The sequence below is a fragment of the Ruditapes philippinarum genome, unplaced genomic scaffold (genome assembly GCF_026571515.1).
Source record: "Ruditapes philippinarum isolate M1 unplaced genomic scaffold, ASM2657151v2 ctg22_1_1_1_1, whole genome shotgun sequence".
Classification (NCBI taxonomy): domain Eukaryota; kingdom Metazoa; phylum Mollusca; class Bivalvia; order Venerida; family Veneridae; genus Ruditapes; species Ruditapes philippinarum.
This window is the reverse complement of record NW_026859666.1, coordinates 422,451-449,701: the sequence shown is the minus strand read 5'-3', so window position 1 is coordinate 449,701 and position 27,251 is coordinate 422,451. Positions and strand designations below refer to the sequence as shown.

The 27,251-nt window shown below is 33.9% G+C and overlaps 1 long non-coding RNA gene across 2 annotated transcripts in view; it reads left to right on the top strand.

The window, feature by feature from the left end:
• The first annotated feature begins 459 nt into the window (after positions 1-459).
• Positions 460-27,251, top strand: part of LOC132757443 (uncharacterized) — a 28,780-nt gene continuing 1,988 nt past the window's right edge. Inside the window, exons 1-5 of one of the 2 annotated variants that reach the window (XR_009629453.1) lie at positions 460-2,686; positions 3,997-4,102; positions 20,504-20,590; positions 23,127-23,219; positions 23,819-23,950. This is a non-coding gene — a long non-coding RNA (uncharacterized LOC132757443). The remainder of the gene's footprint in view (positions 2,687-3,996; positions 4,103-20,503; positions 20,591-23,126; positions 23,220-23,818; positions 23,951-27,251) is intronic. The other variant, XR_009629454.1, reaches the window with a different exon arrangement.

Below are 27,251 nucleotides of genomic sequence, written 5' to 3'. Positions count from 1 at the left end.
CTGTATAGAGTCTGGTCAATGTCTGTATAGAGTCTGGTCAATCTCTGTATAGAGTCTGGTCAATCGCTGTATAGAGTCTGGTCAATCTCTGTATAGAGTCTGGTCAATCGCTGTATAGAGTCTGGTCAATCTCTTGTATAGAGTCTGGTCAATCTCTGATATGTTAGAGTCTGGTCAATCTCTGTATAGAGTCTGGTCAATGTTTGTATATAGAGTCTGGTCAATGTTCGTATAGAGTCTGGTCAGTCTTGGTTTACTGAATCTAGTCAATCTCTGTATAGAGTCTGGTCAATCTCTGTATAGAGTCTGGTCAATGTTTGTATAGAGTCTGGTCAATAATTGTATAGAGTCTGGTCAATCTCTGAATATAGTCTAGTCAATCTCGGTTTACTGAGTCTAGTCAATCTCTGTATAAAGTCAGGTCAATGTTTGAATAGAGTGTATAGACCTTAAAGAGTCTGATCAATCTTGGTTTAGTGATTCTGGTAAATCTCAGTTTACTGAGTCTTATCAGACTCAGTATAGAGTCTGGTCAATCTCTGCAGTCCACATGTTAGCCTGAAAGAAAAACAGGTATTAGAAGCCTGTCTTAATAGCTGCTATTACATCAATGGTCATGTCATTGGTTAATCTCCTGTATTTTACAGCAGACTGTAAAATGCTTATACTTTAGGGATTTATATGTCCTGGAGGATTTATGGATGACCATTATTGAGTTTATACATAAATGATAAGGGAGTGCTGTAACTGCATTATGCAAGTACAATAAACCAGTGTTGTTATATTGTAGTTGGTTAGCTACAGATGTTTACTGTATCAGATAAAGCATGTATGTGTCTGCCTAATTTTCTGATGTCATTTGTCACCTATGCCAGACTTGTTTTGCATTACTGTGCAAATTTTGTGATAATTTATGTCATTGTCATAATAATGTCTCTGAAAGGAGACCATACTTTCAGTTCAGTGTAAATGTACTTGTTTTACTGTTACTAAGGAACCTAGTTTAGCTTGAAAGGTTGCTATTCTTATTTTGCTAATACCATAATTACATGTATGTTTCTCAAAAGTAGACCATACTACATTTATTTTGGTCTTTGACAGTGCTCTCTTTCAAAGTGGATCATGTAACAATAGTGCTAAAGAACAGAATTATTTTATTTTAAAGAACATTCATTAACTATAAAAATGATATACAGTAGATATGTATAGCCATGAACCCTAATTATGTAGACAATTTTCTAGCTTATAATGTAACCATTTATTCTTGTTTCACTGAAATGTGAACATAGATTATACAAGTAGTATGAAACTGAAAATATTGACTGATCAGAGGTCCAACATACTCCAAGATCGATAATGTAATAAAAAAAAATGCTTGACCACCATTGTGGTATTTCTTAATTATAAATGAAATTTCAGTCAATACTTGCTTAACATTGGTTAATCTAAGACATTCTGTTTTTTGCTGACTGTGTTAAATTAACATTATATACATATTAACAAAAGGTAGACAGACAGAAGGGCAGGCAGTATGGTGACCACTTGCCTTCCTTTGAAGCATAGAGCGGTTTTATTTTACAAAATGTTATGTGAAAGTTTTGTCAATACTTATCTTAAGAGCTAGATCCTAGATGATGGTTTCTTTGCGGACAACAGGGGAACGATATGACATAATGTTTAGTTTACATTGTATAAATGTTGACACTAGGGAAGTCTGTTTGCATCCTTGATTACAATCACTTACATTTGTAGTCCTTAATGTGACATTAAGATATGTTTTCTTGTGGCATGTGCCATAGAAATAGTTACAACTTCCTGTTATTTAGCCCGATTTGCCAACACTGTCAAAAAAAGGCCTTTCTGTAATGTTTGTAAACAGATGAACATTGCAAATGAATATCATTTGTATTCAGAAATCAGCTGACAGAATTTCCTGGATTATGATGCTATGTTGCAATTTCATTTTACAATTTTGAGTACAATATTTTCTAAGTATTGTAGGAAAATGTATGGAATAACCCATAACAAGCTAAATATCTTTAATGGACTTTTCTATCCGTCAAACTGGAATGTTTGGGATTAGTGAATAGTACAGGCCAGGATCATGCAGAACAGATGTGCCGGCTGATCTTGGCCTCTACTGGTGACAAGGGCATAATATATTCCTGACTTTTGGCTAAGTTGAAGGTAAAGTGGCACAGAGCTACGTAACCCGATCAGATATGCTTTGACAAGAACCAATCACAGTAAGAAAAAGAAGATGAAAGACATTCTAACAGTTGTCATATTGTAAACTAGATTAAACCATCAGTAGAAAATAGGTCTTTTTGTTGTTTTGAGGTAATTTCAATTAGGATCAATAAATATAGTCTCAGTTACTGTTGGGTTCTTCTCATGGCTTGATTAATTAAACTTGATCCTGCTGAATTTGTGTAATTATCTTGCCCTGCTTTGAATTTTGAACTGTCTGTTATTGTGTGGGATTTCAGTGTCGAAAATGTTGAAATCCCACACTTTCCAGCAAAGTGTCTGATCAGATTGCAGGGAGAGGATCAAGATGAGCATTTTATTTATTTATCTTTTTTTTAACAAAATGATCCTCTTTGAATTTTTCAGTGAAGAGTCATGAAGGTTGGCTGCTACACAAGCTTAAGCAAAGAAGTTCATCCAATAATGTAATGAAAAGGTAAGATAAATGATAAAAAAAATTGTAAGTGTTAAACGGTTTGGAAATATTTTTCTTATACTAGCATACATGTAATGTATGTCAAGGACAGTTAATAGGAACAGGAAGCTGGTAATTAATGAGCTTGTGGGAGGTCAATGGTACCGTCTGCTAACCCAGTGCCCGACTTGTATGATGTTCACTTTTTACACTCATCCAGTAAATTTTGATATGAATTCCAAAAGCATAAAAACAGAATTTTTTTGAATTCTTACATACATTAAGTAGGGCACCTAAAATGGAAATATATGCAAAAGATAATAAAAAATTTATACTAAGGATAATACTCAAAATTGAATTGAAAGTCGATTTTATGTGTGATTCTTAGCCAGATTTTTGAAAAAGTGTTAAATGTTTTTTGCCTCTCACTACTGTAGGTTAAAGCTCCACAAGTGTTGTCGGATTCTGTATGTGAGAAAGCTATCCAGCTAGTTTACAGAACATTGATGGTTTTACTCAGGTGCCTGTTTGTGCTTGAAATAGTATACAGAGGGGCGCCTGAAGACTACCTCAAACAGTAAATCTGGAAAGTCGCCATATGACCTATACAGCGTTGGTGTGATGTAAAACCCGACCAAAATAAAAATTGTTTTCATTTTTGGGTCAATTTGTATGTTACAAAAGGTTATGCTGGGAGAAAAAAAACCCCACAAAACCAGCAAATGAGCTGAAATTTTGTACATAAGTTATCGGTCCAGACCTACATTAAATGGTATATAAATCAAAATGTATTTCTAGTCGTGTCTAAAAACCTGAGTTTTTAGGGGTATTTGTGTAACTTAAACCCTTAATAATGTTTACTTGTGCAACAAGTATGAAAGGCCAGCCAGGTCTGTAAAACCAGGCTGTATATTGTTGGCTGCCTGGTGTTCTTTCCTGAGCAAACTTGATGGCCAGTTGTCAAATCAGTTGCTTCCATCAGCTGGTACTAGGGTATATCTGCGACAAAATGCTGAAAGAGTTGATGTGCTTTCATGTAGGCGACTAACACACTGTTGCTACATTCATGTGATACATAACATTTCTGCCTACAGTAACAGACAATATTGATGAATCAGCATTTCTTTAAATAGTGCCAAAGCAAAAATAACTGTTCTCTAATTTAATATCTAATAAAACAATTTCCTTAATTATGTATTGTAAGAGAATATTACTAGATATTAAACTGTGTATCAAATTTATGATATTCAACTTACAGTATTTCTTTTATTAGCACTTTTTCAAGTAATTTGTTAAAACTTTTCTTATATAATATATACTTTTTTTCCCAGTTTGTCATATGATGAATATTGGTAGCCATTGAAAGATGTGATTATATCAAGATATTGATGGTATCCATTGAATGATGTGTGCAGATAAAATCATTTGGATTTTGAGGTATGTTTTTCAATGTGAATTTAACACTTTAGTGTAAAGGGAGACAAATTATGAACCAATGCTACCAGCATGGAGTCTGGATAAACTTTTTCAAGTTTAACAAAAGATTATAGGTTTACAAAAATAATTATGTACCTAGTTGGGTATTTAGATCTTCAATACCTTCAATTAACTTTGTATATTACTAAACAGGAATTTGTTGATAAGAAAAAACAACAACAACAAAAAAACCCACCTTTTTGCACACTAGGTATCATAGCAACAAGCACATGCCACCGGTATAGAGCTAGGCTTAGAGTATAAGACATAAAAAACATCCCTGACAATGGACTGTTCCAATTTTAAAATCAAGCAGAACCATTACATAATTTTAGCAGTGTTTGCATTACTTTTGGGAAAACTGAGAACAAGGAAATACTCAGAACCGGTAACTTAAAAAAACTTGTTTCACCATATTACAAAACTAATAATCTGACCCATAATGCATTGTCGGAGCTATATATTATGCTATATAAGGTCAGGTTTCGCCTTTGTTAAGAGTTACTTAAAATGTACAGGCAAAATTAATAAGTGGTGATAGTGAACAATTTACATGCATGCATTGCAGGATAAATTAAATTGATTTTCATTCATGCAAGTATTTGTTTACTCAATACTCACTGATGAAATGTTATTAATAAACAGTTCTGTCATGGGAATTATTCTTCCCAACATGACTAAGCAACTTTGTAAAGGTAACACCACCAGTACAAAGAGTGAAGATTTATCAATAAAAGATTTGTTGCAGAAGATTATGCACACTCATCATGTAGAAGCAGTGCTTTGTACAATACCTCTAATTATTCCTCAAAACTTTTCAATAAAAATAGATCATGAAATATGGAAAATCATTGCTTTTAAGTTGAATGTTTTTATAAAGCTGATGTTTCAAGTTATGTGTCCAATAATAATTGATACACAAGGGTGTCTTACTGCAGGAATTGGTACACTATTGCAACTTTTTCAGAGTTCCAGTTTACAGCAGGCATCCCTTTTCCAATGAATGAGATAATTTTAATAATTTGTCATAGACTGTCACTCATAATAGAAGTTAGGCAAGTCAATTGCAGAAATTCAGGTGCTAATGGGTTTCATCATGAAACAATTTCACATTCAGACAGGTCAAGTTTAGTATTTACTGCCAACAACAAAAGAAAAGGGTCTACCATGAAAATCATCTTGTGATTGTTGTTTTGCTTTTGAAGAAGGCAGCAAGGCCGAAAGCTACGGCAAATTTAAATTAGCGTTTTTGCTTATATATGTATATATATATATACATGCATAAATTATGTATATTTATATTTTAATATGCATCATCATTGATAACAAAACAATGATTTATATATATTATACATGTATATAAAAATACAAAGTGGACCATTTTACATAGAGGAGTTGAAGCAGGCATTGACATTTTAAATTAAAGTTGAAGGTGTCTTGTTCAAATATTTAACAGTCTCGTGTTTAACAATGGTTTTATTGGTACCTTAATGACTGTGCTATCTTGTACCTATGTTTTATATTAGACAAGTTTCAACATTTAATGGACAAGTTCAAACCTGATTTTTTTACAATTTACAACTATGTTATTCACACACATATTTCTAAAAGAATGAAGAGTTAAGAAGTTCATGTGCGATATATATTTAATTGAAACAAAGTCAGTAAATAATAAAGGCTGTAGTAGACTATTTCCTTCAAGATAAATTTGCATATTTTAACCTGAAACCACCTTTTCTAATGAAAGTAGATAAGATTTGTAATATGAAATACAAAAAAAAAAATCAATGACAAATTAAAAGAGGTTTAATGAAAAATTGTTTTTGAATTGCAAAGTAAAACCTGACTTGTTATTAGGACCATAGGAATAAGGTGTCTTTTAATATCTATAGGATAGATATCTTTTGTCCAATTGATAGAAAAAGGGTGAATGAACATTGAAACTCAAAAGAATGTTTAAAAATTCTGGGATCCCCAGCAAGTTAAGATTATTGGTAGAATTCTAACATGTTGAATAGTGGAGATATTAGGTTACAATTGAACTTAATATTTCATAGATATGGCCTCTCATTCTTTATACTATTGTATGCCTCTGGTCTCCTGATGCATGTCAGTAAACTATGAATTATTGATGTTTCATGTAATACTTTGCATTTTCATATTAGAAACTGCTCTTTTCAATAATTCAGTATTATAATACATGATGTACAGGGGAAGAAAAAAAGACAACATGAATTTTCATTCGTAACTATTGTTCTTCCATTATTCAAACGATGGCTGTACACTCTAATGTTAGTGTTGTTTTATAGAAGTAAAAATTCTAGGAAATGAAAAACAAAAGTAATTTGTCGGACACTCGGAGGTTTTATTCCATAACCTGCAGAATTTCTGTATGAACTTGTTCGGCTTTCATTTTTGGAACTGTCCATTATCAATTTTGGGAAATATCGAGATGAAAAGTTGAAGTGGGTCAACAAACAGTATAGAGCCTGGTCAGACTTCATGTTTGTGCAGGCTGGCCTGGCTCTACACTGGTGGTAAGAGAACTAATCACTACTGTGGTTCCAGCAGGTTAAGGGTTTAAAATTTCTTTGTATGAAATTTTTTTTTTTCGTTAAATAAACAAACATGTTGGGCTAGTGTTAATGATGAAGGAGGTCACTTAGAAAACTTCATACTGATTCACAAGGACAGTGTCATTGAGTAAGTACTTTTCTAAACATACTTGGGTAAAATTTACGGTCAAGAAGCGTTTATAAACACATTTTTGTAAAGTTTTCAAAACTTTGTTGTATATTTTTCTTAGAATTTTTATCTTGATATCAACAAAATTAATAAAGGACATTTTCAGAAATGGTAGCTGGACAAAGTTCAGATTCTTAAGAGCTAAGATGTTCTCTCAAATTTTGCTGTAGCATTATACATGTGTGGAAGTTGCTGATAATAACTATATACATGTCGCTTGAGATAACCACTTAAAATTTGACCTTTAAGTGTAGTAATTTTGTTATACAACTCTATAGGGACATGTTATGCATTCTACATTCTAATGATATAAATATTTGATGTACTGAAATGCAGTTCTTGCATCAACAGCAAAGTAAGTTGATGAAAGGATGCTATAAATATTGTATTTATAATTTTATTCTCTGTCTGCTTGTGATGGGGTACATCTTCGAGAACTACTTTCCAGTTTCATGAATGAGGGAATTATTTTTTGTTTTAAGCCATTACACTTTCTACAGGAGAGACTCCTAGAGCTTTTGATATTGTTTATAACTTTATTTATAACTTTTGAATACATGAAATAACTTATATAACAGTAAAAAATTAAATGTTAGTTATTAATCAGACTCTATATATCCAATCAAAGGTAAGAAAAACTAGTAACAAAACTGTGCTTCATCACTTGTCAGTTATGATGAAGTTAAATAATTTTTATCTTGTATAAGAGCTTAAATTGCATGGAATCCTTCACAATGTCTTGGATTTTGAGATGTGCAAAGAAATCTCTTTTTGACAACCTAGGATAGAGAAGGGTTTTGAATCGTGTCAATTTGTCAGTTTATGTGACTAAATTTGAAACAATTGTCATCTGACAAGTTGAATAACACATATAAATGGACAATTTCTGAAGAATTTTCCTCTCTTAGGTATTCATAATTTTAGTAGTGAAAATTTAATGTATTTAAGGAAATTTTTGAAGAAAGTCTGTTCAAACTACTGAGCATATTATTTTTGACCTTTCTGTAATCATTATGGACTGTTTCAAATAGGCAGTTACTAACATTCCTTTTAGTCAGTCAATATTTATGAAACTGTATGTCAGGAAAAACATTGGGTTTACATAACAGCAGTTTCCAAAGTTGGAATCTTTGAAATGTCAACCTATCTCCATAGCAACCTATGGAATGTTGATTTTAGCCAATACGTTTCCAAGCATCCTGGTCCTTTTATTTGAACACCAATACTGGTTAGTTTAGGGAACCAAAACTCTATAAAGTACAAAAATTGAGCTATGAACAGTGTAAAACTAAGTCAGACACCATGGCAAAACAGGTTAGCCTGGCTCTTTTAGTCTAACAACTTAAGGTCCCAGCATTCAGGTTTTATTATAACTAGTATAAAGATGCATATCTGCTGCTGATAAATCATTTAAGTTTTGTTTTTTTTACTGTTTGAATTTCAAAAAATACCTGTACAAAGAAATTTATATGTTATGTTCGTATATTTCCTTAAAAGCAAATGGCACATTCAGGAAATCATTGCGAAATGGTGAAAACGCTACTTAAAATAGCAGCGTATATTTAGTTCTGGAACATTGTTTTCTGCGTTAGCAAAATAATGATCCTTTGAGTTAAATGACATGAACATTGTAATGTTACAATTCTCAAAAATCAACCATAAGATAATTACAACAATATATTTTTACCATTTATAAATTTGTATTAAAATAGTTCATTAGATATTTTTATTAGTAATATAATATTATGTCTGTTTCATTTTCAAAGAAGTTGTGTCTTTTATTATATACATGAAATATTGATGAAATAAAATGCTTATTTTCATTTTCAATATTTTCACTTTAAAAAAATTATTTATTACTGCATAGGGGTGAAACATTTTTCACAAAATTTAAGGAGAAGTCAAAAAGAGAAAAATATATGTAATAAACAGAAATTTCAAGTTTTTTTCTATAAATATAGGATTTATTTTCATCCTGTGGATGAAAATTATCATATTTCACTCATGGGTACCGCCACTGAGGAAATATTTATTTTCATACCACTGGATGAAAATATGTCCTGTACATGTATTTATAGAAAGATCTTGAATATCCTCTTTGCAGTACATAAAATGGAAGCTTCTAGTTTGCTTAGGATATAATTCAAGAATTTTTTGCAAGAATTCATAATAGAAACTGTAACATAAACAGCCTCGTAGTTTGCAAATTTCATAAAATGCATAAAATGCAGAAAAACAGAAATCAATTTGAAAGTCACACTGTTGCTTCGTATTTGCCGAGGCTGGGTCTTTCCTTGCAGACTGGCATTATGTATTCATTATTTTCATATCTTGTCTGGCTAGCAACTTAATAAATAACCAGTCTGCTAACTTTATGCTGGAAAAAAATCATGATAGGAATTTGTGGCTGGTTTGAAAAAAGAAAAAAAGATAGCTTGGACATTTACTTTTTGTGGCTTCTTTGTCTAGCAAGTTACTTTCAGGGATTTTCTTTTATCTTTTTTTTTGGAAATAAAAAATTAGAGACTTACATTGTTTCTGATGAAAATTCCATTGTTATGAAAAAACTAGCCAATATACATACTATAGAGACAAGAGCTTCAATTGCAGTCTATTACCAATAAATCTGTAAGAGTCTTTGTGTGTATGATTGTTACATTCATTTAGTCCAAGATTTTAATTTATGCCAACTATAAGTTGCATCAGCACTGTAATGGTTATATGGTTTAACTTTCCATTTTATGGAGGAACACCTCCGGTTATATCAGGCACAACTGGACGACCTAGTAGAAGGAACAGGTTATATCAGGCACAACAGGACACCCAAGTAGAAGGAATAGGTTATATCAGGCACAACAGGATACCGTAGTAAAAGGAACAGGTTATATCAGGCACAACAGGACACCCTAGTAGAAGGAACAGGTTATATCAGGCACAACTGGACACCCTAGAAGAAGGAACAGGTTATATCAGGCACAACAGGACACCCTAGTAGAAGGAACAGGTTATATCGGGCACAACTGGACACCCTAGTAGAAGGAACAGGTTATATCAGGCACAACGGGACAACCTAGTAGAAGGAACAGGTTATATCGGGCACAACGGGACACCCTAGTAGAAGGAACAGGTTATATCGGGCACAACTTGACACCATAGTAGAAGGAACAGGTAATATCGGGCACAACGGGACACCCTAGTAGAAGGAACAGGTTATATCAGGCACAACAGGACACCCTAGTAGAAGGAACAGGTTATATCAGGCACAACAGGACACCCTAGTAGAAGGAACAGGTTATATCAGAAACAACAGGACACCCTAGTAGAAGGAACAGGTTATATTGGGCACAACTGGACACCCTAGTAGAAGGAACAGGTTATATCGGGCACAACAGGACACCCTAGTAGAAGGAACAGGTTATATCAGGCACAACAGGACATCTTAGTAGAAGGATCAAGTTATATCGGGAACAACAGGACACCCTAGTAGAAGGGACAGGTTATATCAGGCACAACAGGACACCCTAGTAGAAGGAACAGGTTATATTGGGCACAACTGGACACCCTAGTAGAAGGAACAGGTTATATCGGGCACAACAGGAGACCCTAGTAGAAGGAACAGGTTATATCAGGCACAACAGGACACCCTAGTAGAAGGAACAGGTTACACAGATTTAAATAGTGCCCAGAGGAATTCCATTTTACAGCTGAAGAGCAGGTAAGAGTAGGTTATTTGCAGTTATTGATCTTCACAACTCAACCAGAGACCCCAGCCAAGCAGTGATGATCACTGTCATTTGACTTAGTCTTGAAAACATATATACCTTCAACCTATCTTTTGAAAGTTGAAGGTTCCACACTGGTGTCAGATGCATTGGAAAAAGGAAATCACTGGAAATAAGACATATCTCAAAATAAAACATCAGTGGAAATGAGGCATTACTGGAAATAAAACATCAATGGAAATGAGGCATTACTGGAAATAAAACATCAATGGAAATGAGGCATTACTGGAAATAAAACATCAATGGAAATGAGGCATTATTGGAAATAAAACATCAATGGAAATAAGACATAACTCGAAATAAAACATCATTGGAAATGAGGCATTACTGGAAATAAAACATCAATTGAAATGAGGCATTACTGGAAATAAAACATCAATGGAAATAAGACATAACTCGAAATAAAACATCATTGGAAATGAGGCATTACTGGAAATTGTTTGTTTGTTTGTTTCATTTTACGCCTTTGTCCCAACAGTATTTCAGTCATATAGGCGGGTAGTTTCCTAACCATCGTCCTTAGAGACTTACACCAGTACCAGACTACCTTCCTCCGCGCTAAATTACCAAAGCATCTCCGGGAATCGAACCCACACCAGAGAGGTAACTGGATTAGAAGTCATCGGATCTAACCCCTCGACCCCAGAGGCAGTACATTACTGGAAATGAAACATCATTGGAAATGAGGCATTACTGGAAATAAAACATCAGTGGAAATGAGGCATTACTGAAAATGAAACATCATTGGAAATGAGGCATTATTGGAAATAAAACAATAGTGGAAATGAGGCATTACTGGAAATTGTTTGTTTGTTTGTTTCATTTCAGCCTTTGTCCCAACAGTACTTCAGTCATATAGTCGGGTAGTTTCCTAACCATCGTTCTTAGAGACTTACACCAGTACCAGACTACCTTCCTCCGCGCTAAACTACCAAAGCATCTCCCGGGAATCGAACCGACACCAGAGAGGTAACTGGATTAGAAGTCATCGGATCTAACCCCTCGACCCCAGAGGCAGTACATTACTGGAAATGAAACATCATTGGAAATGAGGCATTACTGGAAATAAAACATCAGTGGAAATGAGGCATTACTGGAAATAAAACATCATTGGAAATGAGGCATTGCTGGAATAAAACATCAGTGGAAATGAGGCATTGCTGGAATAAAACATCAGTGGAAATGAGGCATTACTGGAATCTGGAATTAAAACATCAGTGGAAATGAGGCATTACTGGAAATAAAACATCAGTGGAAATGAGGCATTACTGGAAATAAAACATCAGTGGAAATGAGGCATTACTGGAATTAAAACATCAGTGGAAATGAGGCATTACTGGAAATAAAACATCAGTGGAAATGAGGCATTACTTGAAATGAAACATCAGTTGAAATAACTTATCACTGGAAATTAAATGTCACTGAAAATAAAACAGAAAAAAATTGATAAAAACTAGAAATGTGTTCATATAATACTTCCACTTTATTGTCAGACTGCAGATGGACGGCATTGCAGCCGACAGGAGAACAAATCTATTTGCCCGTCCCTAGGTAAGGGCATTAAGAGTCTTTGAAATTCTGATAATTAAGTCCTGATAAACTGTACAGAGTATTACTGTCATTTAGGGATGAGCAGACTTGCCTTGTCATTTGTTCATAGAAGGTTGTGAAATGAAATATTACATTATAATTAATATTACATGACCCATGTTCTATATATAACTTGGTTGATTTTAAATATGGCACACACTTCATGGCAACATGTGCTATTTCTGTTAAAATTAATTGTGGAAAAAAGGTTATATTATATGTTGAGTGATAGAATTTTAAGAATTTGATATATCTATTGGTAAGGATATAATAATCTCAGGAATGTTTTGATATATATTTCTTTATAGGTTTATGTTCACTAGATTATTTTTGTGACAAAAATTTTAATTTGCCAGCCACTACCCTCCCACATCTCAAACTTACGAGAGACAATTTAAAAGCTTAATTAAAGGGGAAAAAATTGATGTGAATTTCTGTTTTTCTGTTCAACTTGTCCACATTAATCAGCATGTGCCCTTTACAATCATGTTACATTTTTCACAGACTTTTAACACTGGCAATATATTGGCTGAGAATTTAGTGCCACCATAATGGTTATTTATCTATGGTAATAAGAGAGCCAAGCCTGTAGCCAGCAATGTTCATTCTTGAGGGGGAGTCTCTGTTATATCAGGCTTGACATTTAAATATCAAGCATTTTGCCATGATTCTTGAAAATGTTCAAAGCAACTTCTGAAACAGTGTTTTACAGTCAGTGGATAATTACAATATCATATAGTGGCAGGAATGAGTGTTAAATTGATATGATTTGAAGAATTTTCCTGTTATTATCAGAATTATTGGGGTTTGTTTGACTTGTTTGTATGATAATTTGCAGAGGTATTTGCACTGTGGAAAAAAAAGGATTGTTTCATTATATTACCAATGATATTTTATGAATGATAGTTTGTTTTTTAAGGAGTGTAGTTTATTTCAAAAGGTTGTTGCCTTACTCTTGTGACATAATGCCTTTTAGGTTATTTCAGTGTTCTAGGAAAACCTCAAGAAAAAAGGTTTAAAAAAGCAATTTCAGTGTGATTTTCCTGGCTCCAGTAAAACCATTGAGATGTAGAACATTTAAATCAGCTACCTCAGTGTGATCTTATAGGCTCCAGTTAAACCATTCAGTGTGATTCTTCTGGCTCCAGTTAAACAATATGGGAAAAGTTTTAATTTTAATTTCATGCTATATCACTGTGATTTTTCTAGTTCCAGTTGAAATATCTTTGATAAAGTTTTGTGTGTTTATCAATATATGGACTGTCCAAATTGATATGATATACTAGTACATAAAACAAACCCAGGATTAGTCATACAACACAAAGCCAGTGGTCATACAAGGGACCATGGTTCAAACCATACAAGAAGCTTCTTGGCTTGCACTCGGCATAATTTGGATAGTACCATGCACTACATTCTGTATGTGACTGGGTAAAACAACATATTGTTTTGTCTTTAGTGTGATGTTCTCAAAAAGTGAAGTAACACTATTCAGTATGGCATTGTGTTCAGTACTGCAACACGTATACACAGCCTCTTGTGCAATGGCAAAGAAAAATTTTGATTGAGAAATTAAATTCGAATGAAATCATTAAAGGGAGACACAGGCAAAATTTTCATTTCTTAGTTCTGAAATTTTCATTCATTATTCTGTAAATGTCCTCAAAATGAATACACTAAACAGTCAAAGGAACAAAACTTTTTTCCATATAAAGAATAAAATGGTGTTTTCCTAACTTGACCCGCGTGGGTCAGGTTAGAGCGCTAAAATTTCACAATAGTTGTCACTCTGTACTCTGGAAACGTTAAAAAACATGTCAAATCAATTACTTAGACTTGTTTCAATCATACAATATCCACAATATTTGTTATTGTAACTTCCAGGGTTTGCTCAAATCGCATGACTTGTTTTTAAACTATTCGGTGATTCTGTTCGCGTCAAAATTTCGTTCAACATATATAGATATATTTAAACTTCAAACCCAAAATATATAGAATTTATACAGAAATTCATGTTGGGACTTTAAGAAATGTCATTTTAGGGTGATTTGAGTACAGAAAATCATTTTTATATTTTTGCCATTATTTTGCCTGAGTATCCCTTTAAATAAACATTGGGATAAGGTTAGTAACCAACTGAAAACTGTCATCACCATTATATATCTTCCTAACATCAGAGTATACCGTTTCTTTTACAGTACTCAACATCCCAGTGAAATGAGTAATAATTCTTTTAGAATAAAAAAACGCCTTTGTTAAATAAACAGGCAATTAATGAAGAAAAAAACAACAAAGGTATGTTATATCAAAATTTCCTCAAGTTAACCTATCTTAAGAAGTATGATATGTCATGACAAGAATGAGGAAATTTGTTTTTTCCAAAGGTAATCTGTGGATGATTGGTGGCGGAATCTGTTGGCTGTGGTTTAGAATAGGGCACGTTATCCTGTTAACCCATGGGAGTTTCGCCATCTAAAAATGAGTCAAATTTACATATCTGGAATTATTTTCTCTGTTTACATTATAAGAAATGAATGTGAGATTAGAATGTCTGTAAGGGCTTTTGGCATTGATCAGTGAAAGTAGGAGGAATTTTGATTCATCTTCAAATATGATGGAGAAAAAAGAAAACAGCTTGAAATGAGAGATTTTTTTTTTCATCTTGAAAATCATTGGTATTTGGAATAGAAAGTTTACATAGAGAGTTATAGCAGATGATGTATATGATGTGAAAGGACTGTTGCCGAAAATCACCTTTATCCCAGTTGATGAAACTGATGAAATTTTTTATTGAATATTGAAAATTTTGAAAGTTTTTCAAAAAATTCCACAATCCAGGTCAAATTTTAGGCATATACTCGGTCATGGCTTCAAAAAGGGGGTAGGAGGGGGGTACATTACATTGTAAGATCATTTAGAAATCTGCAGATTGTTGTAAAATCTTAATTTATTAACCTATAACCAGACAAAATATTTTTAATGGACTTGTCCATCTTTCAATCTGGACAATACCATTCATCATTTTAGGGCAGTGTTTAAAATATGTAAAGGCAAAGAGCAGACTATGATCAGACAGCACAGTTATGTCAACTGATCTTGGTCTGCACTTGTTACATAGGTGAGAGATAGTAGACCTTTTTGTAGATTTTATCAGAGTATCATATAACTATATGAGCCATGTCACGACAAAACCAACATAGTGTGTTTGATCCGCGCAGTCTGATCAGGATCCATGCTGTTCGCTTACCAACTCTATAACAAGTAGAGAAACTGATAGCGAACAGCATGGATCCTGATCAGACTGTGCGGATGCGCAGGCTGGTCTGGATCCATGCTTGTCGCAAACACACTATGTTGGTTTTGTCGTGACACGGCTCATATCTACTGTTCATGCTGCAAATGTTTAAAGAATCTGAAGTTCTTTTCTTGGAAATACTTGTTGAAATTAAAGTAAGAAGTAAATAAGTAAGATAGGTAAATACTGAGGTGTTTGAATTATTGATGAAACTAAGGTATTAAATTATTGTAGAACATACATTAATTAACTACTAAAACAATTATTGATTGAATGATAATAATGGTTTACTATTTAAGATCCATAACCCTTTGCTATTACAGAATCTTTAATGAATTTTTTCCAACCTACAATCTTTACTTTGTAGAACCTTACTTTAAATTATTGTACATAAGTAGAATATCTGTATGAAAAAAGGAATTATTTACAATTTTTTTTTGTAGAAGCTTGATTTGAAAAAGGAAAATTACAGGTTACTGAATTACAGGTTACTGTTGAATATCAAACATAATTACAAAGAATATCTTAAGTTAGAACTAGTCTTACACTACAGTGTTAATTAGTTAATATTTTATTTGTTGATAAGCCTTTGCCACAAGTATAAGAGCCAGGCCAGCGTAGGGCATCCTTGCAGTCGGAGCAGGCTGTAGACTGTTCAACTTTAAATTCTCATCTTGATATCCCCTAAATCTATAATGGACATATCCAAAAATGGAAGCAGGACAGGTCAGTTTAAGAAATTCACCAGGTGAAGGCCATTAAAGAACCTTGCATTAGGACCAAATCCACAGTTTTTAACATTTTTGCAAGAAAAACTATATTCTTCAATTTATTATTTAGAATATTTGAGTGATTATTTCTGGCAGCTATGAATTGTAACAGGATATTATATTCTCCCTGTCTGATAAAAGAAAATAACAAAAAAAAAACAATTATTGAAAGATTTAAGTATAGGATTTTACGAGCACGGGAACAGTGACATATATAGTTGTTAGTGTACATTGTTTATACTAGTACACAAATTGATCCGAATTCAATATAACGGTCATCGGAGATCACTATGACTAGTTGTGAGTGTTCTTTTCTGGACAAAACTGCGTAATTATATCTTGCGTTGTACTTTTACCCATTGATATTGTCTGTGAAATGGCGAAGGGGAAAACGTTTCTTACCAAATAAATGTGGATTTATGGGAAATATTTGTCTGAATATCGAATGTAAGTAACATAAGTTCACGAGGCTGTAATTTTATTTATTGGACAGTTGAATCGGAAATGAGGAGAAAAAGGAGTTAATGTTTGATTCTTAAGAATGTTTGTTGAGAAAACTGCAAGTAAAAGTTCATGTTGGTAAGTGTCTTTGCTGGTTTAATAGTATATTTTGAAACAAAATACTTGGTATTAGGAATATCTTGTTTGGTTACAGATGCTCTCTTTCCAACACAGCTGTAATTTTTTCATTTCATCAGCTCAAGTTAAAACAATGCTTCATTGAACCTTTAAGATAACAATCATTGAAAGTTTTTAATTTCATGTGATTTATAGCTTCTGCCAAATTAGCATGGTTGACATGACCTGCTGAATTTGTAAGGTTGACATGACCTGCTGAATTTGTAAGGTTGACGTGACCTGCTGAATTTGTAAGGTTGACGTGACCTGCTGTATTTGTAAGGTTGACGTGACCTGCTGAATTTGTAAGGTTTACATGACCTGCTGAATTTGTAAGGTTTACATGACCTGCTGAATTTGTGAGGTTGCTGTGACCTGCTGAATTTGTAAGGTTGATGTGCCCTGCCAAATTTGTAAAGTTGACGTGGTCTGTTGAATTTGTAAGGTTGATGTGACCTGCTGAATTTGTGAGGTTGATGTGACCTGCTGAATTTGTAAGGTTGATGTGCCCTGCTGAATTTGTAGGGTTGATGTGACCTGCTGAATTTGTGAAGTTGATGTGCCCTGCTGAATTTGTGAGATTGATGTGACCTGCTGAATTTGTGAGGTTTACGTGACCTGCTGAATTTGTGAGGTTTACATGACCTGCTGTATTTGTGAGATTGATGTGACCTGCTGAATTTGTGAGGTTTACGTGACCTGCTGAATTTGTGAGGTTTACATGACCTGCTGAATTTGTGAGATTGATGTGACCTGCTGAATTTGTTAGGTTGATGTTACCTGCTGAATTTGTGAGGTTGAAGTGACCTGCTGAATTTGTGAGGTTTACGTGACCTGCTGAATTTGTAAGGTTAACATGACCTGCTGAATTTGTAAGGTTTACATGACCTGCTGAATTTGTAAGGTTTACATGACCTGCTGAATTTGTAAGGTTTACATGACCTGCTGAATTTGTGAGGTTGCTGTGACCTGCTGAATTTGTAAGGTTGATGTGCCCTGCCAAATTTGTAAAGTTGACGTGGTCTGTTGAATTTGTAAGGTTGATGTGACCTGCTGAATTTGTGAGGTTGATGTGACCTGCTGAATTTGTAAGGTTGATGTGCCCTGCTGAATTTGTAGGGTTGATGTGACCTGCTGAATTTGTGAAGTTGATGTGCCCTGCTGAATTTGTGAGATTGATGTGACCTGCTGAATTTGTGAGGTTTACGTGACCTGCTGAATTTGTGAGGTTTACATGACCTGCTGAATTTGTGAGATTGATGTGACCTGCTGAATTTGTGAGGTTTACGTGACCTGCTGAATTTGTGAGGTTTACATGACCTGCTGAATTTGTGAGATTGATGTGACCTGCTGAATTTGTGAGGTTGAAGTGACCTGCTGAATTTGTGAGGTTGAAGTGACCTGCTGAATTTGTGAGGTTTACGTGACCTGCTGAATTTGTGAGGTTTGAAGTGACCTGCTGAATTTGTAAAAATTGATGTGACCTGTTGAATTTTTAACGTTGAAGTGAACTGCTGAATTTTTAAGGTTAAAGTGACCTGCTGAATTTGTGAGGTTGATGTGCCCTGCTAAATTTGCAAGGTTGACAAGCCCTGCTGAATTTACAAGGTTGACATGACCTGCTGAATTTGTAAGGTTGATGTGACTTGCTGAATTTGTAAGGTTGATGTGACCTGTTGAATTTATAAGGTTGACGTGACCTGCTAAATTTGTAAGGTTGATGTGACCTGCTGAATTTGTAAGGTTGATGTGACCTGCTGAATTTGTAAGGTTGACATGACCTGCTGAATTTGTAAGGTTGATGTGACCTGCTGAATTTGTAAGGTTGATGTGACCTGCTGAATTTGTAAGGTTGACATGACCTGCTGAATTTGTAAGGTTGACGTGACCTGCTGAATTTGTAAGGTTGATGTGACCTGTTGAATTTATAAGGTTGACGTGACCTGCTAAATTTGTAAGGTTGATGTTACAGGCTGAATTTGTAAGGTTGATGTGACCTGCTGAATTTGTAAGGTTGACATGACCTGCTAAATTTGTAAGGTTGACTTGACATGCTTTGAATTGGAGCAATCCATCATGAGTTAAAGGGATGATAAAAAACTTGTAGCCAACAGTATTGAGACAGGTGACACCTGGTTACAGATATGCAAGCCAGCGGGACTCAATAATGATGGCAAACATGTCAATGTGGCAACTAGCACTCTTTAAGTATATCCATTTAGAAAAAGCAATACACAATATAATACAAGTTTTTCTTAACCCGAACCTGCTGAATTTCAGTTTAATAATGGATTTGCCCAGTTCTTTGAATTTGGAAAAGTCCATTTTAAAATTTAAGGAATTTGAATATTAAAATACAAAAACTGAATGACTAACAGTAACACAGACTTGTAGGCTGGCCTGTGGCTCTATACTGGTGGCAGAAGTTTATCTCTTCTTTCAGTTTCTGCAGATTGAAGGGGTAACATTCTCTTTTTCCAAGTATGATAACAGTGAAAATCTAAACATTTTCTGAGTTATCATGTGATATTGTGATTCATTATGCATGTCATAGTGAATGATGAAAATGCAAAATGCCTTCCCACTAAATTGATGCATGAAATGGACACCTGTCATAAATATTGTAACAGGAGCAAGACATACCACCTACCAGTTGCTTGTTATTGGTTTATACTAATTTGATATCAAAAAAAAAAATCCCTCATCAATGACTATCCTTTCCTTTCATACTATATATATATAGTATTAAATGTATATTATTTTTTTTACTGTTTGCTAAATTAAGTTATCGAGATATTTTTGTCACAGATGTTTTTTGCAATATCTATACATTGATAGAATACCGGTAGACCAAATGTTATACAACATGTTTAGTACAATTGGAGATTGTCATCAAAGTAACGTATATAGAACATGCAATTAAAGTGTTCAGTTGTGACATATGTCCAAGGCTGTATCACTTACTGTATTGTACCTTGTTTTTAAGATTCAGTTTTGATATTGCTGTCATATAATTTGTGAACATAAATATGGAATTGTTCATTTTTGTATTTAGAGATGCTGTATGTAGCATGTCAAACTTTTCAAAGTATAACTTAAAATCAAACAGGCTAACCTGTGATTTCCAGTTTTCTGTCAGCTGTGTGGTACCCCTTCCTTAAACTTGCCTGTTTACAGAGTGACTCTACCTCAGAAACTGGCCATAACCATATGACTTCCATAGGCTGCCTTGTTAGATACATGAAGCAAAAAACAAAAAATAGTAAAAACTTAATTTAAATGCTTCTTTCAGTGTTACATTTTTATATTGAACTTCCAAAGACTGCCAGACTATTATTGTTGATTTGAGTTTTTTGTAAGTCATTGCCCTTTACAAGTGTTAACACTACATGACTGTATTGTGGTGCTCTTGGAACCGTATATCCCTTCAACTTACAAGGGATAGTAAGAACATACCTATTATGTGGGATAGTAAGAACATACCTATTATGTAAATTTTACAGAATAAAAAGTAACATACAATATTATTAATCATTTGAAACAATTGTGTTTTTACTTACAGATGTGATGACAGCTGATGAAGCAAAGACACAGCAGGGGTAAAAATGTGGAACATTACAAACATTCTTCATTATATTCACGTTTTTAGGTAGGTGAATGACCGATTGGGCAAAGATAAGGTTAATTAAATGATTTGTTATTGATCCTTTATATACAGTTCAATGTCAATATGTCTTGAATTTCTTGGTTAAATTAACATTAAGAAGAAAATGGGAAATGTCAGTCAGTTTATCTGTTCAATCATGACATATGGTGTCCTGAGGGCAGTACATGCAGATGCTGTATGTCTATTTCTTTTAATAAATGACTTTATTTTTGTATTTACTGATAAAGAAGCACCTTGTCTGTCTGCCAGTCTATTACTTATATGTTGATGCCAATAAGTGCATTCACTGTGTGATACTGTCATATAGGTCTAATGTCATAGTGTGTTGGTGTTATAGTGGTTTAATGTCATAGTGTGTTGGTGTCATATAGGTCTAATGTCATAGTGTGTTGGTGTTATAGTGGTTTAATGTCATAGTGTGTTGGTGTCATATAGGTCTAATGTCATAGTGTGTTGGTGTTATAGTGGTCTAATGTCATAGTGTGTTGGTGTCAAAATGGTTTAATGTCATAGTGTGTTGGTGACATATGGGTTTAATGTCATAATGTGTGTTGTTGGTGTCACAGTACTTAAATGTCATAGTATGTTGTTGTCACAGTGCTATGTCATAGTGTGTTGGTGTCTGCTACTAATCCCCCGCCGATAGATTGTTATGCCCCGCCGATAGATCGGGGGATATTGTTTTGGCATTGTCTTTCCGTCCATCCGTCCGTCTGAATTTTCGTTTCCGGACTACTTCTCTGCAACTACTGGCTGGAATTCAACGAAACTTTATGGGAATCTTCAATACCAAGAGGAGATGCGCATATCGTCGGCTTGTTCCGGTCCGACACTTAAACTCAGAGTTATGTCCCTTGATTAGTTATGCAGAATGCATATAGAGTAAAAATCGTTTCCGCGCTACTTCTCTGCAACTACTGGCTGGAATTCAATGTAACTTTATGGGAACCTTCAATATCAAGAGGAGATGCGCATATCCTCGCCTTGTTCCGGTCAGACACTTTAACTCAGAGTTATGGCCCTTGATTAGTTATGCAGTATGCATATAGAGCAAAAATTGTTTCCGCGCTACTTCTCTGCAACTACTGGCTGGAATTCAACAAAACTTTATGGGAACCTTCAATACCAAGAGAAGATGCGCATATCATTGCCTTGTTTGGGTCAGACATTTTAACTCAGAGTTATGGCCCTTGATATGTTATGCAGTATACAACAAGAGCAATAATTGTTTCCGTGCTTCTTCTCTGTAACTACTGGCTGGAATTCAAAGAAACTTTATGGGATACGAAGAGGAGATGTGCATATAGTCACCTTGTTCCGGTCAGACACTATAACTCAGATTTATGGCCCTTGATTAGTTATGCAGTATGCATACATCTCATTGGCATTTCCAGATATTACTATTTAACACAGAGTTATGGCTCTGTTATTGCCCTGAATATTTATTAAGTTCAAAGAATGTTACTGTTTATGCCATGATAAATATATAAATAAAGCCTTATGTCTTCAGTTGTTATGTTAGTAATAACCAGTACTCGGCGGGGGATATAAATTCAACGAATTTGCTTGTTGGTATTACATTCATACTGATTTCATTTCTTACAAAAATGGTTATTCTGTTTGTAAGAAAAGGCCATTCCATCCTCGCATTGAAAGATATATTTGTGGCCGACATTGTACTTTTATTTGCCAGGAAACTATAAAGTTCTCATATAGAAGGTCAGTTTCTACTAGAATGTCAGCTTGTCAGTGAGCTATAAGAAAGGCAGGTCTTATTTCATATAACCAAGAAATTAGTGTTGGTATGATTTAAACCTTACCAAAGCATTTTTACTGGAAAATGTTGATTTTATTTCTATTTTTGTTTCTCATTTTCAAATGAAATAAGAATAAAAGCATGGTTTCAAATTTTATAAAAGGTATATGTCATGAAATAAGTCAAAAGATAGAAAGAAGACTGAGAGACTGGCAATAGAGAACCATGACAACCAAATCGGAAATTATTCCCCAATTTGTCTAGATTGTGAACACTGGTGTTTGTTATGTGCTTTTTTCCCAGCCAGCCACTCTTCTTATTTTGTTAAGTGGTAGATAAAGGCTTGCAACTGTTGATCTTTTGCCAAGCCATGTAGCAGACAATTTTATATTTATAAACTTATTAATTGGATTGTATTTTGTGTAGGGTGATATATTAGTAACGTGATGGATTGGGACCTAAAATAGCGCATTTTGCCCTATCAGGGCGGTGCTCATTTTTCGATCAATATAATGAACTTTGGGAAATAGAATATCAACTGGAATTGTTTCTTACGATTGGGGTTGTAGCAGACGAGAACATGCGTCTATTCAGAATTTAAATGAGATTGGAATTGTCAAGATAAGGCTTAGATTATAGATTAAAGGCTCTACTATAAACTAGAATCATGAATTTTCCTAATATTTTTCTTCCCCGGAAAATGCTCTTTTAAATGTTGAATATGGAAATTTAGGGAAAAAAGCTGTCCGTGTTTAATTACAGACTTTGTGGAACCTTGTTTATGGAATTGATTGAAATGATGTGAATGGCCAGTCAAGAGGGCTTCCTGTGGTAGAAAGTTGTTAGTATTGCCCTGTAAGTTAGATAAATGTGTTTCTGTACATTAAACTTTTATGCATACAGTTCCTGGGTTTTGCAGAAATATTTCCATTAAGAAAGTTGATGATGCTTACATTGTTTCCTTGTATTCTTGGTGATGTAGAAAGAGTACAGACCCAAATGTATGTGAACAGCCATATTGGTTTTTCCTCAATTATGATGTCACATGACAAAAATGTACTAAAAATAGTTATTCGCAAAAATGGCCAAAGAAGGCAAGATCATCATCTTGGTTATTATATTTTACCCAAAATAAGTAGATGTTGACCAAGTTATCAGGGGTCGTCGTAATCCTAAACATGTACTGTATGTTTTATGGCAACTTCTGACATTCAGGAAAGCTTTATGTTTTACTGTAACCACGAGACTGTCCTGTATGGCAGCCTAACCAGTGAGAGTGCTTTACCCCTATGACGGGATTAAACCTACTCAGGAGGCGTGTGAAACAGTCTGCAACTTTGACAACATTTAAATAGTTTAGTACTTGTCCCTTAACTATGCAAATGTTTCTCTGCTTTAACTTCCATAGTAATGTTATTTTCTGATTTTCATTACAGATTTTTTTCTGATTTTAGGAATGTTGGATTGGTGTACCATAAATGTGCAAAGTGACTCCTACGCCGTTTGTATTGAGTGTTTCAGATGAAATGATTATGTACCTGGTTGCCATTAGATTTAAATTAGCTCAAAGAACAAGAATTAAATAGGTAAGTTCTCATTAAGTCAGATCTTTGCTAATCATATTCTGCTATTATAACCATATTAAATTAATACAAACAGCTGATTGATTGATGAAGTGCAATCTATATTTAAAATCTGTGTCATACATGACTTGAATTAATGCAAGTAGGAGAAATTTGATGGATTGGTATTGTTAAATCTATTTATAATTCCATGTCATAAATATTTGACAGTTTCGAGGAACTCCTGGCAAAGTGCCAATTAGGCTAATGATATATGAATGATCACCTCCTGAATTCTTAATAATAGACTTGCCCAACTTCCGTTATGGAATGGTTCATTATCAATTTTGGGAATATCAAGATGGTCAGCTAACAGTATAGAGCCTGGTCAGACTGCTGATAGTTGATTAAAACTAGTATTTGTAGAATAAGACCATGCAGACTTTATGGAACAAGTTCTGTGTCTGGTCAAACAGCTAAACAATATACTGTCGCTTCATTATAGATATCCGACTGTTACCGCTGAAAGATTTAAGCAAAAATAATATACACAATGTATTGAAATCTTGATATTTATAAAAGTACATGCTACTGCCACTGCTACAGATTAACAAATCAATGTCTCTATGAAGAATTCACAATTAATACAGGGAATTTTCCATATTTCATTTTACAAAATATTTGTTCACGTCAGCCTGTCTGCGGTAGGTAAACTTTTATTGCTGTGTTTTAAGATAGGATACTGGTAGTTAAAGCATTTTAGGTAACATGTATTGTTATGGTCTGTTTTGTTATGAGGGACTTGAGATAAAAAAATTGAATAGAAAATATGTAACATGTTTGAAGAAGTTGAAATTTGTGTCATCAAAATTTTGAGCTTACCAGAGCATTATAATATAGTGCACAGAGGTCAGTTATTGGGACCGGTTAGTTGTCTGTTGTCCATTGTGGACCTTTCTGGTGTTAACAGTTTTATGCTGAATGACCGGTTAGTTGTCTGTTGTCCATTGTGGACCTTTCTGGTGTTAACAGTTTTATGCTGAATGACCGGTTAGTTGTCTGTTGTCCATTGTGGACCTTTCTGGTGTTAACAGTTTTATGCTGAATGACCGGTTAGTTGTCTGTTGTCCATTGTGGACCTTTCTGGTGTTAACAGTTTTATGCTGAATGATGATTCAATCTGCATACTTTCCCTACACCTGAATGCTAAAGTGAGTTTTATAACATGACACCCCTTGTTTTCCATGTGATATAACTTTTATGTATTTCTATATATTACACATATAATTACACATGTAATTATATTATATGACATTGTCATGAAGACATTTTAGCCTAAACATTTCATAAAAAAACAAAAAACTATTCAGTTCCAAAAGCATTAAAATAAGTTTATTTCCATTAATTTCAATGTTTTAGTCATGTGACTAACATTAATTGTCACAGATTGTCATGTTATATAAAATCGTGCTAGAAAATTTCATAAAGCGAGCCTCTAGCTTTTTTAATCAAATTTTATATTGTATGACAACACATATAAGAGCTTGTATGTATCATATTGTGGGGGATACTATTAATTCAGCAAATTTTTCTTGTTTTTTTTTTGTGAAGCTGACTATGAATTGGGCTTAGGGGATATTACGGTTTATAAAAAAGTTACACATTCTTATAAACAATAGGCAAAATAAATGATAATATTCTATCAAATAATCTTTTTTTTAAAAAGAAAACAATAAGGAATGTTTCAAGAGGTTTTCATGTGCATGGCCATAAAACAGCCATAAAAGTAAGAGAATGGCACTGGAAACAGAAGATTATGTAACTTACACACCTAGCTAAAAGCTTCACAGTATCGAGGGATTCTTTTTTTGTCCTGTTCTCTTGATATAGAGACGAGTTAATATGGGAATAAAGAATCGAAATGCCTCTTATATCCCCATCTATTTGCAGGAAAAAACGCACAAAACAATTAAGTATATTGTTCTGTACCTCCTCAACCAATTTTCTATCATGAATTCCCAAAAAATATCGATCATATTTGAAAAATTGCTGACTTGGCTATTTTTATTCCAGTAGATTTAGGTTAATGTCAAATATTTTTGCATAGACCGGCCTCCTCTTTTATTAAATACTGTATTTTCCCAAACTTTTCTGCAACAGTTCAATATTTTGCAGAGTCAGCAGTTTTGATATATGATGCTAAAATAGCCATATTTTGCATATGAATATATAAAGCACAGGATGTTTTATGGAGATATCAAGAAGGCACGATCGTTGTTGAGGGATTTCAGGATAGAACAGGACTATGCAAATGAAAGTCTGCACATCATTGTTTCATTACAGTATCGATCATGGACATGAAAACCAAACTCCACTTCGACTCTCTGCTCTCATTTTTCTCATAAATTCAAGCATCTTTGCCGAACTATCTTTGAAAGATCTCGAGCTATGTTGTCTTTAAGAATAAGAAAACTCTGATAGGAAATACTTAATATGCAGATCCATAAATAAGCGTCTCTATTACATGGAAATGTACGGGAATGAGGCGAACAAAAAAAAAATGAAATTTGGCTCCAAAACTGAGGCAGCAATTTGAGTGTTTGCCATCATTTAGTAATTCCCTCATCTCCCCTTCCAAACATGTTAATAATAATAAGGGGAAACATGAATAAAAATGGTAACTGAATATTGATCCATTGAATGGTTATCATAAAAAAAGTCATGGAAATTTTAATCAATTAAGAATGTGTCTGTTGATTCCAATATTTCTGGCAAAGTATTCATATTTATTGAACAGGGATATTTATCTTAAAAATTTGTGGAAATTTATGGTGAAACTTTTATCTTTATTTTCTTTGACACAAGTGAAATTTTTTTAACATAAAGAACAATTGAGCACCTCGAAGCACTAGAAAAAACATTGTTTTTGCACACAATTTGCTACTTTATGAATATTCTACCAAGTAAAGACATTATAATACCATTAATATAGATGAACAAATTTCTGCAACTACTTCTGCACCGACTTCATAAAGTAGGCCTGATCGAAATAATGTTGATTTTGAGTGTTACAGACGTAGAATATATAATAAAATTGTTTATACAAGATGAACTGGTTTACAAACAAGTCTAGCCAATGTCCGGTAATCACCAATGATAGAATTATTCACAATGATTGTATTTCAATTCCTGTAAATTACTTTGTCGTGCAAAGTGGAAACGTTTCAGAGGTTACAGCAGGACAAATTGATTGTCTGGGACTATTTATTTGTGTCATTTTTGTCAATAGCAAAATAAAAAATAAAAAAAAAAATGAAAATAATAG